The sequence below is a fragment of the Dromaius novaehollandiae genome, chromosome 17 (assembly GCF_036370855.1).
Source record: "Dromaius novaehollandiae isolate bDroNov1 chromosome 17, bDroNov1.hap1, whole genome shotgun sequence".
Lineage (NCBI taxonomy): Eukaryota > Metazoa > Chordata > Aves > Casuariiformes > Dromaiidae > Dromaius > Dromaius novaehollandiae.
Genome location: NC_088114.1, coordinates 8887296 through 8907062, shown reverse-complemented (window position 1 = coordinate 8907062; position 19767 = coordinate 8887296). Strand labels below are relative to the sequence as shown.

The window sequence follows — 19767 nt, the reverse complement described above, 5'->3', positions numbered from 1 at the left end:
AAGAGTATGCTCTTTCCTTGCTGAAATATCACAGCAAATGGTTTTACAAGCTCAGTGTTGCTTTATCAGCCATTAGTAAATCACTTTAACTGGAAAATTTAGCCCAGCTTGTAAAAATTGCCACATTTTAGGCAAGCTATAAATGAAAATAGTTTAACAAACAGAAAATATAAATGATCTAAAGCTGAACCTTGCCTATCTCTTCAATGAATATGTTGCTAAAAACATAAAACTCTGATGCCAATTTGTAAGATTTAATGAATATTTGGACTGTTAAATGAATAGTCTATGCCTCAAAGCTGCTCATTTAGGATGCTGCTGTTATAATAAAATTAGTTAAGCGTCCCATGGAAGCTCAGAACCCTGGGCTGGTGCCGGCTAATTGAAGTTTACAACTTTATTGGTGATTCTTTGCATCTTATGCATTTGCATTGAACAGTTTAATAGCTGATGGCCTTGGTTCTAACTTAATTATGAATTAGAAATGAAGGTTGTGTGAGCACGGTAACATTCAGCTAAGCTTAAATGTCTGTTCCAGGCGTATTTCACCTGTTCTCACTTAATTTGACTGGACTAATAGGTTCTAATCACACAGAACAAATGGGTCTTTAAAGTGAAGATATAAAATTAAGGGCCAGGTCCTGCTTGTCCTTCATTCCCAGCAAAACTGTTGGTAGTCAATGGCATTTAGCACACGTCAGGCAGCACTAAACAGTTGATCAAGATCAGAACTTACAATATGGTCAATAATGATCACACCTTGTCGAAAACGCAACAGAAAAGGCAGCAGAGGGAACAAGCCTCTGTGAGGATCTCCTCCAAAGAATATAATCTCTGAGCTCTGCCTCAAAACCAGCAGCTCCTCAACCAGTTTGGCCAGAAATGAGGATAAAACAAGCAACAGTTTAAGCCTTGTGAACAACTATGAGGATAGATGCTAAAGACATCCTGAAGGGGAAAAAAAAGCAGCATTTTCCTTATATTCTGAAGATAAAAGTGTAAATGGAGTAAAAAACGGTACCAATTACCCCCACATGGTTGAGCAGTCCCTATTCAGGGTCTCACCAAACACGAGACCTCATAAAGGAGGGAGTGCTTCACTCAGTATCTGCTCCAAAGCAGGAAAGAGAGAAATGTCACGATTCAGACAGGAACCATCAGACTCTGTAAGAGATGTTGACCAAACTCCAAGAAGAGGTCAAGGTTATTCCATTGCTCTGCATAAAAAAGGCCTCCCTCTTACGCTGCCCAAAGAGCAACCGTGCTGCCAGTTTTTGTGAAGCCAAGTTCACTCCAGCTGTCGGGTTCCCTTGGAAAACGACGCTGCAAACCTGGAAGAGTTGGCACCAGCGTCAGGTATTTTAGACAAAGGTGCCAATTCACAACAGGTTACCGAAGATCTGCGTGGCTGGATGTTGAGCAAGCCAAGCTGTCCGACCTCGAGCAGCAGAACGTACTCGCGTCCAGAACCGCTGCTCTGCAGGGGACAATTTCGCAGGCGCCAGCTCAACCTGGCCTGCGACATGGCACAAAAGTGAGGGCATGGTGGCAACAGCTGACTTTGTTTTGGGGATGGTCAACAGCTGCAGGTTCCAACATGGATGAGAAGACGGAGGGGAGGATTTCAGAAGACTCAAAGGTGGTGAATACACAGGCTTTCACATTTCTTTCTCAACATTACAACAACCACCTGAAGAAAAAGTTGATTGACAGATGCCAAGTAAAACACTTCAGAAAGGAGAAAAAAAAAAAGCAAAGCCCTGGAAATGCAAGACTATATAACTTTCTAGAAGATAAGATGGAGCGTGTTCACTATAAACAAAACCACCTCCACATCCCACATACACAAACACATACTGTGCTGTGGTCCATTAACAGTCAGTATGTTCCACTGATTAAAAAGAAAATTTAATACATCTGTCGGAACACAGAGACAGAATAAATATCCTTATCGTTCCATTTACTGTAAATAATACTTAAGTGCAAGTCAAATATTAGCTATATTCAGCACAGCATCATAACAAAACAGGCACTGTTAACATTATGGTCCCAAACTGTGTTATTCTTAATTAACATCTGACATATATCTGCTTTTGCAATCACCCATTACTGATTAAATGACAAGGCACAATGTCAGATGCATAATCTGATTGGTTAGTACTCAGTTACCAAGGTGTTACATTTTGAAATTGCCTGTGAATTGATTTCTTTTATTGAATTAATAAGTGTTATCATACTGTACAGAAGGTAAAATTGCTACTGAATGTGAGCGATAACATATAATTACAGAAAATCAAATCCTAATCTGCAGAGCCAAGCCAGGTGTCAACATTTTAATTGTAGTCAGGGAAGCGCAGTAACACCACAGAGCAGGGGGAGGAAGGGAAGAGATATCTCAAGTGTAGGAAGCAGGAGAAATATATTGCATAGAAAAACAACTTCAGTTAGGCATGATAGCAACCTTGAGGGATGTCAAACACTCGCATGCAGAAGCATTATACTTAATTTTTCATTTTATACAATAATCTTGCATGCTGGGAAACCTGACTGCCATCCAGACCCAACTCTATCTTTCAGAGTACGATTTACATTTTTGGGAGAATGTTTCTCAAAGATTTTAGGAGTTGTAAATATAAAATACATAAATTCAATGTCAAAATGCACTTCCCCCCCCTTCTTTCCTTAAACAAATAAATAATAAAAAGACCCTTCTCCCCCCGTCCAGAATTACCAAGTCACTGCTAGGTGTTATCTCAATTTTTTGCTATAATTAAAAAAAAATCAAACATTTTATTATTTTTAGTAGCTTAACACATGGTTTTAGTGAAAAATGTCTCTTGAAGCAGGTTCCTAGGTGTTCTCCCTGTTAGTTCACATTCAAGCACTGCACTAACGCAACCACTCTGGCATCCCAATCCATGATGTTAAATTGGCGTAACCCCCTCGCACAGACACTCTTAAATCCGCTGGTTCCAATACATTTGATCTGTATCAGCCACTCTTAAACCAATTTGAGTATTCATGCTAATGGACTACCCCAGTTTAACTATGTGTATTCGGAAAACGACATAGCTAAATTGCTGCAATTTCTTCGGATCAGGCAGCCCTAGGAGCGCCTGGGCTTCCTCCGCACAGGAGGAACAAACTCTTCCAGCCACCATAGCCGGCTCGGCAGAGCTTTGGCTCTCACTCACCGTTGTATATCTCAGAGCCATCCCATGTCCCCTCGCTGTCCAGGCAACGCCACGTGGCCATTGCACTTCCCGGTCCCTGCATCTCCGTCTTTTCTGCCTCTCGGTTGCTGCCTTCCCACTTTACCGCCCTGCCCTCCTCTCCCACTGCCGTCCCCAAGGTCTTGCCTTGTGCTGCTGTTTCTCCCTCCCCCCCGAGGAGGGAAAGGATCTGTTTGGAGTAAGGCATACGGCACTAGCCTTTCTTTTCGGGAACATCTATGGTTTGGGATCCTCTCTGCGAGCTCTGCTCTTTGGAAAAGGCAGTACACAGAAAGGAAGAACTAAGGGCAAGCGATATAAAGGCTCTGCTCAAAGACCGTGCTGCTCTTCTACTGCACCACAGGCCAGATACCAATTAACAAAACATCTGTTCCAAACATCAGCTTTTTCTTTTGTTCCAGGATAAAGAGGAAGAGGTTAAGTCATCCTGTTTGCATACAGGGAGAGAAGTTAAAAACATACTACCACCACCCAACTGGCAAGCTATCTTGGCAGCAGGATGGCATATAAAAATTTCACATGAAGCTCTTTCCAAATTAATTCCTTGTATACTTCTGTTTTCAGGGTAATAGTGAAAGGTTCCTTCTTGACTTACAAGCCCCTGGGTTTAGCTGCAGATTACCAACCCAGCAAGCATCTTATCAACAGAATAACACAACAAAGTAATGCAAGAGGTGACTGGTCATGACTTTGTGTCTCAAAAACAATGGACACATCTTGTAAACACAGTCCTCTGGGGTGGTGGTGAGACGCAGCAAACTAGACAGGGGTAGGCAGCATGATAAAGTGCAATGCCTCGCCAAGCAAAATTCTGGCTGAATACAGACAAGCCATAATTGCGTAGAGAAGGGAGAGAATGATAGCTCACTGGCATGACTGTATATGTAAATCCTGTACCCTGCACTGTCACTTAGATACTAATGAAGTCATTAGAGGAATTTTTCTGGAGTTGAAGTCACTTGTTTAAAAAAGAAAAAAAACCAGAGGTATATAGCAACTTGGCTCAGCAGTGACCAAGGTGAGGGAAACAATCAGCACCAACCAGCAGCTATATGTCTGAAGGATGTAACTTCCATGGAGCAGGGAGAACTAGAGGAGCAGAAGGTGGCTGAACTACTACTGTGATCCAGGGGCAGCTGCTTAACACGCTCCAGCTGACCCCGTTTTGGGCGTAACACGGGAAGGATGCTGCCTCCAGTGCTTCCTTACTGATGCACTGTGCAAAAAGCATGCTGATAGCAGGGAAGCGTAAGGAAAGATGAGACAGACTGGTACCACGGAGCAGGAGTGGATCTGTGTGCTGCCACACGCACGACCTCAGCTCGAGGCATTTCTTCTTCAGTTTGGAGGAGGCAGAGCTGTAACAGCCCAGACATGACAGTCCCAGAGCAGCAAGCTTTACGCTGAACCAATTCCCACTCTTCCCTTCGCCCCTAGCCATGTGTTCCCACCTCCTCTCTTGCACCGGTACCTTTATGACTAAGTGGGGAGACAGTTCAGGAAATTAGCTCACAAGAAAATAATTTCTGTTTTTTATCGCGTTAGTTTTTGGCTGGCTGAGCTCTGTGCAGCAGTTACGAGCACACGCTCGTGCCCGGGAGGGGAAGCGAGCGCGCAGCTGGAAGCGCGAGGGAGGGAGACGGACCCTCGCTCCGCAACCAGGGCCCTCCCGGAGCCACAGCCTCCGCTTCACGGGACGCGGGAGACGGCACAGCGCAGGGCCAGCACCTCCCGCCCCGTTCTGCAGAGCCTGCCCAAAGTTCAAACGGGAGGACCCTGGAAGCCATCCCTGGCTGCTTTAAAGACATGATGTCAAATACAGAGTTAAGGTTTTGCTATGATAACTCCTATCAATTCTGCTGTGCAAAACCACACTTAGAGCTAGCCCACATCTTGCAGTTCTGCTGGGGAGACTCCCGTTTCCCTTCAAGAATCTCCCAGGTATTGCCAGAACCAACCTGGGCACCCACTTAATCCGTGACCTTACAGCTCCTGTCAAGCAGCCTGCGACCCCTTCTAGACTGGTATTATCCATTACCGAATTTTCATTTTTATTAAGCTCAGCAGAGACTTCGTTCCTTCTCCTCTAGGAAGCATGAATTCTCTTGTGTCATTTATTCCACAAATGATTTATACCAAGAGCCTGTCAACTACAGGAGGCACTTGCTTATGCTTACTATACCTCCAAGTAGCTCTGTCCTTTCCGGGTCATTACTAATAAAGCACTTATCCCTCATACAAGCACAAACGCCTCCCCGCGCTCTCGCAGGTATTTATCTGAGCACTTCAGTGCTCTCGGCGGATTTATCCTCACAGCACTCTGGTGAGCTGGGCATTGCCGTTATTGCTGTTACACAGATAGAGAACAAGGCCCAAAGCCTGAATTGAGGTCTTTGCTCCTTCAAGGAGACTTCACCTCCTGAATCAAGATGTTAACTACAGAGCACGCGTCCTCCTCCTTCCCACACCTGCCTCCCCCCGGGACGGCAGGCAACCACTCATGCTTCATCCCAAATTCTCTCTGCTTTACCGGCTCTACCAGCCAGCCTCAGACCAGCAAGTCTGCGGGGAGGAGGCTTCATCCTGCGGCCATGCCTTCCCACTGAAGTGCCTGTGAAAGCGAGCGCTGCCGCAGCCGCCGAACGCCCCGCGGGCAGCCCGCGTGACCTGCCGCCGTGCCCCCCATCCCGCTCCCGCGCGCTCGTGACTCACGCGATGAAGTCGCCTACCCCTTCGCACCATTCCCCGTGCAGTCAGCCAGATTTCACGAACAACAATAAAACAAATATATTTGTCTTGCAACTAGAGCGCCAAGACAAGCAAGGAGCAAAGTTGGGGGCCAACTGTAACACCACAGCTTTTGGCAGCCAGCCCTCTTTCCAGCTCCTTATGTATTTTTGTCCCAACTTTCCGTCTAGTTCTACTCCTTTTCAATATTGCTGGGCAGATCATAACACCCACCGAAGAGCGACAAATTGCTGCACGGCTAAACGCTTGCCCTTGATAAATTAAGGCACCCCCCACTCCTTCCTCTCCCACTCTTCCAACGTCACTTTGCTGAAAGCTCTGGCAAAGCTAAAAAAACCTATTGCTGCTGTTTCTCTTTCAAACCCTAAAGCCAACTGGCAAACCAGAATTTAACCTCACAGCTGCTGAATACAGTTAGATCAATACACACTGGCCAAATAAAATATTGCTTTTAAAATGTAATTTGCGTTTGGCACTGAACGCACTGAGAGAACTCAGAGCAATCTGCACTACGGACCAGCTAGCAACCCTTTGCAAAAAGGGCCTTGATGCCCCCAATTTACATCTGACAGCCTTAATGCATCTTGGAAAGGGCCAGTAGAGTAAGAAGCCCCTGCAGTAATCATAACTGATGTATGAAAATTGGAAACACTTAATTGCTCCTAATCTGTTGTAAAATTCTGCTTGTGTGTGCACTCTCCCTCTCCAAAAGCAAAAAATAACAGCAAGACGACTCTCCCTCTCCAAAAATCAAACAGGCTCAGCAAGAAGACACAAAAATGGGGTGACTGACTCCAACAAGTTACAATGACCCTTTTAGAAAATTTGAAAATCCTCCTTGTTGTTCCAAAACGTACCTAACAGTTAATTCTGGGTGGGGGAAATAAAGGCATAACAAAGGACAGGTCTCTGCTTACGCCTGCGATTATCTTGCCTGAATCCCACGTAGCCCCATGGTGCTGTTTCAAGCTGCACATGTATTCATCTGCACACGTAGTTATGGTCAACCTCTTGCAGACAAAGTGCATATTTCCCCACCACAGTAAAAGTCAGTTCAAAGGAGGCTGCTGCTATTGAAGTCAATAGGAGATTTTTTCCCATCAGTTTTACCGGGGTTGTGTTGGGCCTGTCGAGGAGGTTTTCTTCAGGAAAAGCCTCGTTGTTAATTAGGGCTCAGCAAGAAAAGACACGAAGCATATCTTACTTTTATTGATTACATCCATTCCCCAAATAATTTCAACTTAATCCTTCAATTTCTTTTCAAGCTGCTTTTCTGTTGTGCTTGGGTGCTTAAGGAGAAAAGAGTCTCGCGAAAGCGACACAGGTGAATCACATTTGCTCAATATTTTCAGCATTAAATAATCTGCACATAACTCAGAGGCTCACTCGAAAGGTAGGCTGCAATGAGCTGACATAAAATATGGCTCTGCTAAGCCAAAAAAGATAAAACAGGGATACCTTCATATTTAAAGGAGAAACAGTGAAGGATTTCATATTTTAATGAGATACAGATGGCGACCACTGAATGAATCACTCTGCCCGTAATTAAAGAGTCTTCTGATGTCTGAAGACTCTTCCTGTCATGAAAACTCTTGGACGCTATTTCATTTCCATCCCAAGTCTGATTTCAGACTGAAAGAGGAGGATCCAAATGTTGATGTTGCCCCAGACACCACTTATATTCTCCATTTCCCTTTTGAAGAGCTTGGTATTATTTTCTATATATATATATATATTTTTATAGGTCTGCAGGCACCCTTACAGCTAGGCAGGAGATAAGAAAAATCAACAACGGACCAAAGAATTTCAAGGCCTTGTACTTCACCTTTTCACGCTAAACAGCGTGAGGGATGTGTCTCACTGAACATTCAAACCGCAGTATAAAATTAGAAAAATTAACTTTCAAGAGCACAGGTAGAGGACATAAAAATATTTTAGTTTTGCTGATGTTTTAATCACAGTGATCTAAGAGTATAAGGCAAATGAAAGTTACAGAGAGAAGTAGGATCTTCACTATTACTACCCAGCTGGGCTATCTGCTTTCAGGTACATGAGATGCCCAGTACCATGCGTCTCACCTGGTCATCCCCATGCCCCAAAGCATTGCTCTTTTTTCCAATTCAGTTGGAGTTTTGCATTTTCATTTACTTACTCCTACCACCACCTTTGGGCATGAATAAATCTCTCAACCTCTCTGCTGCTTGGTAAAAGCATGGGTTAAAAATCTTATCTTGGGCTGAAAAATCAGCTATCTGAGGGTATTCCCACGTCCTCGTTTCACCAGCAGTGCAGCAGCCCCTCAGAGGTGCACAGGGTAGGCACTCGAGGACGGAACAGGCTGACAATAAGGCCTTCACCCATCTAACAACGAACATACACCCTCTGCAGCTGCCTTCAAAGCAATCAGGTGTAATGGAAAGCCAGAGGAAGGAAAAGACCAGCGGGGAGAAAGGTGGAGAAATAAGCTGGATAAGCCCAGAGTCTCCCAGCGGAGGTAGCAAACAGCCCATGGATTCCAGCAGTCATCTCCTCTGCAACTGGCAGCCTTGCCCAGACAGCATTTAACTCTATCCGGAACCACAGAAAACAGGGCTGGCAGGAACCTGGGGCGACCATGTACTACAGCTGATTTCTGACCCTTGGAAACGGGTTAATGAATTTCAACAGGCATTTGTCTAACACTTCCTAATACTCCAGTTCACACAGCCTCCCCAGGGAAACTGGTCTCTTTCCTTAACTAGCTTTACTGTCACCAATTTTTTCCAAGTGTTTCTTTGGATGACCAATATCCTTCCTGAACTGTGAAATTCAGAACAAAACACACTGCCATCACCAGGACTGAATAAAAAGATTAGAATGCCTGGCATATTTTATAATAAACCATATTTCTATGTCCTGATGATGCCTAGATTTTTTTTTCCCCCCATAACAAGATGGTATTGTGGATTCAGGGGTCATCAGTGATCTACTGTAATGCCTAAACCCTTTACACACACTGATTTCCTTTATCATTTCTGGCAGACCAGTTACTTGATCAATTCTGGTCTCTTACAGATGCTCATTCCTACCTTGATTAGCACTGCTCAGCTGTAACCTATTTTTCAGACCATTTCTACTTTTTCAGATAACCCTCAGTTCTAAATCTGAACTCTGCTGTGCTTGTACCTCTCCCAGCTTAGCATCATCTGCGACGTTAATAAGTGTGCTATTGTGTGTGCTCTATATTAATGGAAAGCATGACTAGTATGGGAGTCTGCAGGTCTCCAATTCTTCCATATAGGCTGCTTTCTTCTAGGTGCTTATAAATAATTTGATGATCTTTGTCGTATTTTTATGAAAAAAAGTTCTGGGCACTGCAGGCTTCCTAGCCTGCAACTCCTCCCCTTCTCCCCCTTTTAAAGATATCCCATTAAATTTTCCTTCCTCCAGTCTTCTCAAGCCTCATTTGTCCTCTGCAAGTTTTCAGAGATTATCACTAACAGCACTGAAATCACTTGAGCCAGTTTTCTAAGTACCCAGAACTGAATTCCACACGGTTCTGCTAACCTAAGCATTCAAACCTTTTCTTCTCCTATTCCCTGACAGTGTGTTGGCTGCATGACTGCCGCTGACCCTTTCAGGAAGAACAGAAAGGATAAAAAAGTCATTAAGCACTTTTGCTTTCTCACTTGCATCTTTTGAGAGCTATTTCTTTCCATTGAGCAGTGGACTACCTCTTCCCTGGCTCATCTCTTGCTACTAATATATTTATAGAAATCTCCCCTGCTGCCCTTTATGTCTTTCGCCAATTGCATCTCATTTTGGACTTTGGCCCTCTCATTTTTCTCTGCATGTTCACAATAAAATTGTCCTCAATAGTTCAACCTGCTCTCCATTTTCTTTATGTTTCTTTTAAGTTTCAGGTCATTAAGGAGGCCATGATTTAGCTAAGGTGATCTCCTACTACATTTCCCATCTGTCCCTTCCATTAAGAGAGTTCATACTTGCGCCCTTGAATTTTCTTCTCTAAGCAGCTTTCAACTCTCCTGAACTTGCTTTTCACCTAGATTAGCTTGCCATAAGGTCATACCTCTTAATTGACTTAAATCTGCTTCTTTGAAGCCCATTATCTTTACCATGCTGCTCTCCCTGCCCTTTTTTCCCCCTAATAAACAGCATTCTGGCAATCTATAAATGCTATTTTGCTTCTAGAAAAGCTGTTCTGGTATCATTGCCTAGACCTCCCATTAAGGACTGAATTCCAGTCACTGATCACTTTGTATTTGCTTTGGGTGCTGCGGATGAATAAGGATGCTTGGACTTTGAGCATGTAGAAATTTCCCTGACAAAGTATCTCAGACAAAGCTGTCTTGCTGCAAAACAGTACCAAGAAAAACGGAGGAATTATCAAAAATGAAGAAAAAAATCTCCCAGACTCTTCTGGAAGGACACACACAGCCTCCAAAGCATCTGAATCGCCAGGTTAGTGTCCTCAGACAAGCCTGCAGAATCCGCGTTGCTGCTGGCACAAGGTATAATGAAGGATTTAAGTGCAGGTTGTAAAATTCTGTGTGCTGTCCTAGATAATTTATACCTTTCCAAATGATGCCTCTCCATTCCTTCAGCACGAGATCACCCTCGAGGAGGCAGCCCTGACCCCAGGCCTTTCAACATCCACCCTCCGCACAGGGGATACTTATATCCTCTCGCCGTGCTTAGCTGCACAGCAGCAGTCGATAGCAAAGAGTGACTTAGAGGCGCTAAGAAAGAACAAATATTTTTATAGCAGCCCCCTAATACTCAGAGTGGGGAAGGAAGACGACCGAGCGTACAAGGGAGCCATTGAAAACAGCACTGCTCCTAACATGTGCTTAGAAAGATATCCGTTATCTGGGCTCTGCCAGCTGGCTCCTGTATGCACAAGATCACAGTGCCCTTAACTCTGCTTGCTTCGCCATTCCCAGAAACACAGTCTTTGCCCTAAAGAAAAAATCCCATCCCGCTGTCGTCGGCTTTGATTAGCCAGCCCTGAGCATCACCCCGGCCCCGGGCTCCTGCGGGGGCAGCCGGCTGCTGCTGCCTGCCCTGCCGGAGCTGCTGGCACCCTGGCCAGCCTCCCCAGCGGGCCCGCGACGAACGCATTGCACCTCCTCCAAATCCCCCCCTTCATCAGCCCCCAGCAATGGCAAAAAAAAAAAAAAAAAAAAAAAAAAAAAAAAAAAAGAGTTTAGGGAAAAATCCCCAAGCAACCGTAGGAAACCAACTGTGCCCTGTAGCAGGAAGGAAAGCAAAGCCTCTCCCCACGGTCCCTGCTAATCCCCTGCTAATCCCACCCGCAGGAATATTCTTTCCGGATCCCAAATCCGGTCAACAGTTGATCCACGGCACCTTCGCAGCGAGGTGTGAGGAAGCCCTGGGAGCACCAGCAGAGCCAGCCCTGGCCGTAGCCATCTCCAGCCCGTCAGAGAAAGGTGCCTCTCCTGCCCCGCTCCTGAAGCCTCGTCATCATCAGGGCGAAGCACGAATCTTTCCTGGCCCTGGCAGAGCAGCAGCAGAACACCTGAGGTACGGGATTAACTAACACAAATACGGTGCAAACAAGTAATCCACCACCTGATTCAAAATCCTCTTGGAGGAACCTACGGATTCATATTACCAGCTTAACTTTCTGGCTTCACGGTCTCCCTACCGGGCCATACAATTCCTTCTGTAAACGTGTCAAGCTTCACCTTAGCACAACAGAGGTCCTTGCTCCATTACCATCTTTGGCCAAAATCTGGTCCTCAGAACATCTGGGCACTGTTAGTACACCCTCCAAAGGTAATTACAATTGTAATTTTCCTCTACAGAAGCAGCATTTCTCCCACTAATTTGCTTTTATCTGACTATTTGCAACTCCACAAAACATCTTAAGCTGGCTGTATTAATTTGTATTTGGGTTGCTAGTTTATTTTTTCTTTCTAGTTTGTTTCCATTTATGGTGTGCTTCTCCATTTAAAATTAAATTGACAGAGACAGATCATCATCCTTTTTCCAAATCCACTAAATCGTTTAATAATATAATTTTTAGAAACAGATTTGCGGCTCACACACATACGCACACACACCAAGGCAAAATAAAGATGACAGCACATTTGAACAAGGCAGCAATAAAACAGTGATAGTAATAAAGAATAAAAATGCTATATCAGGTTGCCATGGGAACCAGCATTCAAGGACTCCAGGTAACGTTGTAAAACATGCCACTGAGCATAAAGCAGCTAAGCAGGTTAAGAGGTTATTTATTACGCTGCAACAAGTTGTGCAGTGCCCTCTGGTGAGAGCGCAAGAGACACAGAGGGGTTCAAAAATAAGGCAGGAGATGCAAGTATTGGTGCACGGTGCCCACCACGACACAGCCGACAACCCGGCCGTCGCGGAAACTGGAAGAGCCAACAGCGCCGCACTGGTGCGCGCCGGCGAAGCTGGTAGGACTCCAGGAAACGTCTGAGTATGCTGCCAAGTCCTCGCTTCCCGGCCACGGCTAAGGGGAGCCCAGCAAGCATGATCCTTGGCTGCAGTCTGTGTTTCCTTAAGGACTGAAAGAGCCACTGTGCCATGCCCAGAAGTTGCACTGAAATGAGAGGCAGCTGCCCAAGGCCAACAGGGGCAAGAGCAGGCTCGTAGCGCCCGGCACCCCGGCCACGGGCTGCACCGTGCCCCACCAAGGACTTCAGAGAAATAACAAGCTAAGGAGACCTCATGCAAAAAGGAATGCAGCAGTAAAACCATCCTGAAATGCCCTTTCCAACATGAGAGGAAAATACACAGATATGAATCAACCACAAGACGTTCTCAAGTATCTCAACGAAGCAGAATTTTATCCTGCTGTTACATAACCCCCCTGCAAACCGGGGATGCTGCGGAGCTGAGCAGGCTGCGGGACGGCAACGAAATGCCGGGCCCACGCAGACGCCTCTGGCTGGCTCACGGCCACTTTCCTAATTCCAACGCCAGACACCTTCTCCTTACGCACACATTCAATTTTGGGTTTTTTTTTTTGTTTTTAAATAAACAGGACATTGAGCTACTGTGCTTTTGAGCAATTACCACCCTTCGTGGATGGCTAGTGTCATCTGCCCACGAGACTCGGTCTCTAGGCAGAGGGCAGCCTCTTTCCATCTACCATTAGTTAAATGTAAGCATTTACCTGGGGGAGGGGAACACGGAGACATTGCTTGCCAACGTCACAGCAGAGGATCTTCTTTCTCCCACAGTCTTTTCTTATTAAGAAATCGATAGAAAATACAGATAAAAGAGTTTGAATCAATGCTGCTAGCATTTTGTGTAGACTGGCTTCTCCAAAACCAGTATCTAAGCTAAAACCATTTCATCCTGTGATCCCTCTCCCATTATATCTAAAATAGCGGAAAGCATAGCCCCCTTCTCCCCCCCCTCCAAATCTTGTTTAAGAGAAGGCATGGCTGGATTCATTTCCCTATCGACAAAGCCAGACTATTCAGCCTAAGCTCAGCAGCACTCTTAGCACAAGCTTTATATTGGGACTAGGTCAGTGCCTGCCCGGTCAGCCCGCACGGCTGTGCCAGCGGCCGCGTCCCGCACCCGCCAACAGTGCGGCGGCTGACGGAAGATCTCAGTTTACACTGGACCAGGCTGCAGAAACGCCAGCAGCGTGGGGGGAGCGGGGTGGCAGAGCCGGGACACGGAGCGGCCTCTCCTCCTCCTCCCCTGCGCTGCTACAGCCGTCAATTCAGTTCTCCCCCCGCTAAGTGGCACCAATGCACCGCAAACCACAACGAAAACATCTGCACGGGCAGCCGATAAATAAATATCCCCCTGCCTCCCCGAGCCGGGCCCGCGGCAGCGCAGCAAGCACGGTGCCCCATGCGCGCGAGGGGCTCTGCCAGGCCGGGCTCAGCCCCGCGCTCACCTCCGCCCGCGGCCTCGGCCCTGCCAGGCTGCCCTGCCACGGACATCTTCACTGCGCTCCCGCGAAGCAAAAGCAGCTTACGGGGACCCGAGCAAAGGCGAAAGACAGGTAAACAGCAAATCTCGCGTTAGGTGCAAAACCCATGGGCTCCGGGTGCCCGCACGACGTTGGCGGGAGCCCCGCCGCCCTCTCCGAACCGGCCCCGCGCTGCTCCTCCCCGGGGTCCACGCGGGCAGATGGGCCCCTCCGTTGGGGCCTTCCCACCCACAGCGGCGGGGAGCTGCGCGCACGCCGGAGCAAGGCCACGCTCCTCCCAGCGGCTCTCGTTTTTCAAAGACGAAGGGTAAAGGACAGCAGAGCCACCGCTCACAACCGCAGCGCGCTCAGCCGAGCCCGCGGTTGAGTCGCCCGTAGCCTCCACCGCAAACCGAAACACGAACACCAGAGCGCGGCCGCGTCGCTGCTGAGACGCCTGCGGGCGCCTTTGGGCGAGGCGAGACGCGGCGGCCCCTCGGGTCCCGGCACGCCGCCCGAGCTCGCCCCCAGCTCCACGCGCAGCGGTGCGGGAAGCCAGGGCAGACCTACCGCAACGCAGCTCTACCGTAAAGAAACAAAGCTGTAGGCCCAAACTTGCTGTAGCTGGGAAAAACTTATGCAAATTATAAAACCCATTTATGCTTACCATCACAACCAGTGTGAGAGCAGGAACTACGGGGGAAAACGTCTAGGAACCATCTTTTCACTAGTGCTCGTTGAGAGAAGTGAAAATTAACCAAAAAAGGCACTAGAGAACAAATAAATTACAAAGTTGTATTACTAGTCATGTGAATGGGAGCAACTGAGTTTGGGACAGCCCAGTTTGCCTCCTCTTGGCTTGCTGTTTGGAGAAGAGATGTCAAGGGTCACCTGCTAAGTGGGGAAACCAGGCCACACGCTGAGAAGAGGGCCGGGGACTTCTTCATGCTTGTTCAAACTGGCACGTAATCTCAGGGTGAACATACAAAATACTTCAAGACAACTTATCAGTGCTTGTATCTCGTAGCTGTCCCAGCCCAGCTCAAGCGTGTTGCCAGGCAAAGGCCCAGCAGCACCAGGGCACTGGCAGCCTACAGAGGCAGACAGGAGACCGAATGCCGGCACGCTCAGAGTCAACATATGATGATGGTAGTCTGCGCCAAGTCCAAGGAGAAAATCCAACTCTGTATATTAATGTGGCACTGCCGTCACAGCAGCATGCTTTCATGATTGATTGATGGTAACCTACAGTTTTTATGTACACGCGCTATAACAGACCTGTACTGAGTATCGCCAGGACGTGAAGAGCAGAGTGCCGCCGCGGCTGGCAGGTGGAGTCTCAGGGGCTTCAGCGATGCCCAGCTCACGTTTGCTTCAGCAGAAAACAGCTAGAGGAGAGCAGCCGGTTGCGTTGTTCCCCTGCAGGCCAGCCCCGTCAGTCACCCAAACCACCGTGCCGGGAGCCCCTGGCTAAGGGGGTCTGCCCGGGGGCAACGGCCACCATACTCCAGCCCAGATACACCATTCGGCCTTCTGCAGTTCACAACGTGCAATGACCACAGAGGACTAACTCTCCTCCATCTACAACAGACAGACACAATCGCCAACTTCTTATTCCAGCAAATCTGAGCAGTTATCCCTACGGGGAGGAATAAGTGTGCTCATAAGTGCCTCCCGAGATTTTTTTTTCAATTTGTATGGGTTTTTTATTTTAACAGCACTCTCAGATCTTGAAGTGACATTAAACCTCCAGTGTCCTGAATCCGAAACAGGCAATCAAAGAATCCCACGGTCTCGAAACACAACACACACCTTGCAGCGAATGCCTCGTCAGCACGGCACTGGCTGCGGATATTAGTTTGCTTCCTTCTGCTCCCTCCACCTCCACCCATGTAATATCCAACCGCTGATTATTCTGTTGTTTGTAGTAGGCTGAAGTAATTAAGCTTAACCCTGGTCCTGTGGGAGTCCCACAGAAGGCTTGTGATCCACAGGCATGACACGCTGTTATTTATAGCTGATTAAGTTCTATTTATCTACATTTAAATGTTGCAGGAGATGGGAGAGATCCCAATGCACATCTGTGTCTTATTAGAAACACCAGCTGTATGTGGTAGCTTAAAGTTTGCCTTTGTTGAGAGGTTATAGGGAGAAAAAAGCCCAGAAGAATTCATATGCTTCACTGTAGCTAAACAAACTGGTGTGGTTTAGTCATGGTGACTGGCAGGTCACAAAAAGAGATCTGTGGAGTCGTAACCGTCTGAGCCTGTACGTGCTCAGGAAGCACATCGCAGTTTCACTGGTGTGTGAACCTGCCGCACTAGTTTGGCTGCCTGCTCTGGTTTCACATGCACACAAAAGAGCAGCAAACCAAAGGGACACATTCGATCTCGCCACCCAGTCTTTGAGAAAGTGGTGGTGTTAGGGTCCACAGCTACGTGATAGAGATTGGCACTAAAACCTTCATGCTTGCTTCCTTCATGCAATTTAAATTACTGCAGCATTTCTGGTGGCAGAGTACAGTAACTGAATTACTTGCACATAGAAGATGTGAATATTTTAAATACAACAGTAATGCAGTCGGGTGCTAGTGGAAGGGATGGTTCTACCCTGTCACTATTAGAACCAAATCCTAATGGCTAATGCAGAGAGTTTTCTTTTTACCTTACCAAGGAAACAGTAAGTAGATGTCACCTTCTGTAAGTGTAACAGTCTCGAGTTAAAACATCCAGACAGCAACAGTGGGATTTAATAGGGACATTTAGCCCTTGCTGTTGCAGAACTGTAACTCTCCATATGAAGCTTCTCAAGAACTAGAAGACTAATGAATCTGTCTTCCCGAGCTTGGCGCTGTGCGTGGAAGGTATTTGGAATCTGAGAGATTTCCTTTTGGTAATCGTTCAAAGCCCGGAAGAGCTAGCCGAGTTTCACTTTTAGCATCACCCAAAATGGAGCCGAGATTCAAAATGAAACTTTAGGGCAAACAGTGAAACCTCTGAGTTTTTCAAAGAGCTTCTCTGAAAGGCGCTGCCAGAGCTTTGGTAACGTCTTCTCCCCCAGAAGCTGGTGGGACTGTATCCATGGGAGTTTTATGAAACTGTGTGTCCCGAAAGGAGGACGCAGACATGGATAACTCTCACCCAAGCCACCCACTGCAGTCCTCTGATGGAAGATTAACCAGCCGCCGTTCCCTCCACGGCACACCCGCGGCAGGGGCAGCTTTCCCAAGGCTTCATTTATCTCTCTCCTACAGTTGGGACCCGGCCGTGAAGGCAACGCAGCTCTCCCTTCACAGGTCCTCCGGGTGCTCACCATCCCCAGGCGACCCAGTGGTCACCTACTCCTCGCTGCCTCACCAGTCTTCTGCTTGTGTAATGCAAGAGTGGGCTGGTATTAACAGAGCATTAAACCTCAAATTAAAGTACGGCTGGAGTGAGTCTGGGATATTTCCATGGTTTCCCGAGAACAACAATGCTGCCAGCTCTTTGTTTTGCTGTGAGGCATGTGATAATTTGGCATTATCCTCTAAGTTCTGAAATTTGGTGGAACAAAAGAAATGTCGAGCTTTCATTAAGAGGAGGAAAAAAGTCTATGGTCTGACATTGTAAACATAGCCTTGAAAACAGGGCCCATGAACATCTGAACACAATTAAGAAGAGTCTAACACAGTACTCATTAAATAACTCAAATGCTGGGTAACTTGCTTGTCCATTCTTATTATTTGATTATACTTAATAATTTGAATAGCTTAGAGCTGTATTTCTCCTACGCTGATCTTTTGCTAAATGGCTCTTCCACACATCTCCTGCATGACCTTAAGGATATCACCTAGCCACCCTATGCCTCAGTCCAACATAAAAACATAAAAACAGAGTCTGATAATCCTTTTCTTCCAAATTTGGCTGTCCTGTTTTAACTACAGTCATCTCTTCCAGTGGTAGAGAGAGCTTACACACTCTCTCTCTGAGAATGGCTCCAACGTGAGTACCTAAATAATACAAAAATTCAACAAACCATTTTCACATCAGAAATCTAATCTTCACAATCTCAAAATTAATCTGTTCCTGGACAGGAACAAGACATTCAACACAAATGTTGCCCCAGTAAAAACTTGCCATGTATATCCTATCACCCACAGATAAACAAGAAAGTTTTGGCTTACAGTAATCTTGTAAAACTGACATTTAGAGATATAAGCAATATGCAGAACTATCAGCCTCTTAACTGCTAATTCTTCCTGCCGATGCTTTTAGACATAGTCTTTCAGCAGTTGCAAACATACCTGGGTGGCTGTAGAAGTTCAGTTATCAATTCCCCAGAAGTTTCTTCCCATGTTACACAAAAAATAAAGCATTTCAGGTTAAAACAAGAAAAAAGAAAGAAAAAAGAAAACAAAACCACCAACAAAGCAAAGTCTGGTTATTCCAGAGTACAGTTTCTCCTGGTACTCTGTGTTGCAATTATTTACATATCCCAGATAGTCAAACTGATGTGGTCCAAAGTTTTGTTGCAGACTTCGTGGAACATATTGTATCTGCACCAACTGGAATACACTTAGCATGTTTTCAGACTGAGGGGTGTAACAGGGAATACACTGAATTTGCTACTAGGGAAAAAATTCAGTCAGCTACATGAAATCAGCTCATCTCAAACACCAAGTCAAGAAACCACAACAAAATACAACAACGAATTAAAACACACTACAGGAAGCAGGTCTGAGTTGCAACTGCTTTGATGTCTTGAGAGTCTTCAGTTCAACAAACAGAATTAATAACCAACATCTTCCAGCTTTGCGCCATCCAGCTTCTCAACAACTTCAATGCCAGTGAATAAATTATCACGTATTTTAGCTGAGAAGGTAAAGAAGTACACTTATGAAGCAGCAATTAGGGCTTCCTTACATATTGCCCCAAACAATTTTTTCTCCACCCTTGGAGATGTAAGACAGAAGAAATACAACCGATGGCTCTGTGAACACTCACCGGGGACACCTCCAGCAGGCGCAGCAGTGACAGCCCCGACGCCCTCCCTACCGCAGCTCCCTGCGCGGCCGCGGGACGAAAACACGACGGCTAGTAACCATGGCAGCATGGCGTTAAAAAAGGCGAGGGGCAGATCCGGTCTCCCCAGCAGAGCACTCTTCCAACACACGCGTCTGAATTTGACAGCAGCAGCAGCAACCGTCGCACATCAGCGCGTAGGGAAGGCGGCGCGGCAGGAGAACTGCAGGTGCCACGTAGCCACCTCTGCGCTGCTTAACGAGCTAGTGATTTGGGGTAGGAGACCCCAGCCAGCACATGCAAACAGCCATACTGCCCACCAAACCCAGGAAAGCTGCAACTGCATCCAGTGTTTTGTAAATACAATTAATGTCCAAAGCGCGTTTCCTCCCTGTGCTTGTTTCATACTATTTCAAGTCTACCCTTTGCCTGGACACGCTAAAGAAATCTCCGTAGACAACGAATGCCTCGCTGCATTGCTTTACTATTAGGCCTGCTGAGTACGAACAGAAATCCAAATGCAAAGAACACAAAGTTTTTTTCAGTGTGAAAGTTAATTTTCTCAAGCTCCTAAATTTCCATTTGCTAACTATAGCCGTACAATTTCAATATTTTCCCCATTGCTCATGAGTTCCATAGTGCATCTGCTTGTTCATGTTAAATTACACAGATAGGAAGAATAAACTAATTTTAATTATGTTTAATAAACCTAAGCAGCACATACTTTCAGACGTGCAAGAGCTAAGTGCATAATTTATGAGAAGAATGGCAAACCCACGAGTAAGGCCGTACCGCCACACCGTATAAATCTGCAGCATGAACCAGACAGAATTATTCACATCATTAGTTTCCGAACTTTTTC

At 46.4% G+C, this 19767-nt stretch overlaps 1 protein-coding gene across 23 annotated transcripts in view; it reads right to left on the bottom strand.

Annotated features, from left to right (window-relative positions):
• The window catches only part of FBRSL1 (fibrosin like 1), a 553713-nt gene that overhangs the window by 326302 nt on the left and 207644 nt on the right, over positions 1-19767 (bottom strand). The window lies entirely within an intron of this gene.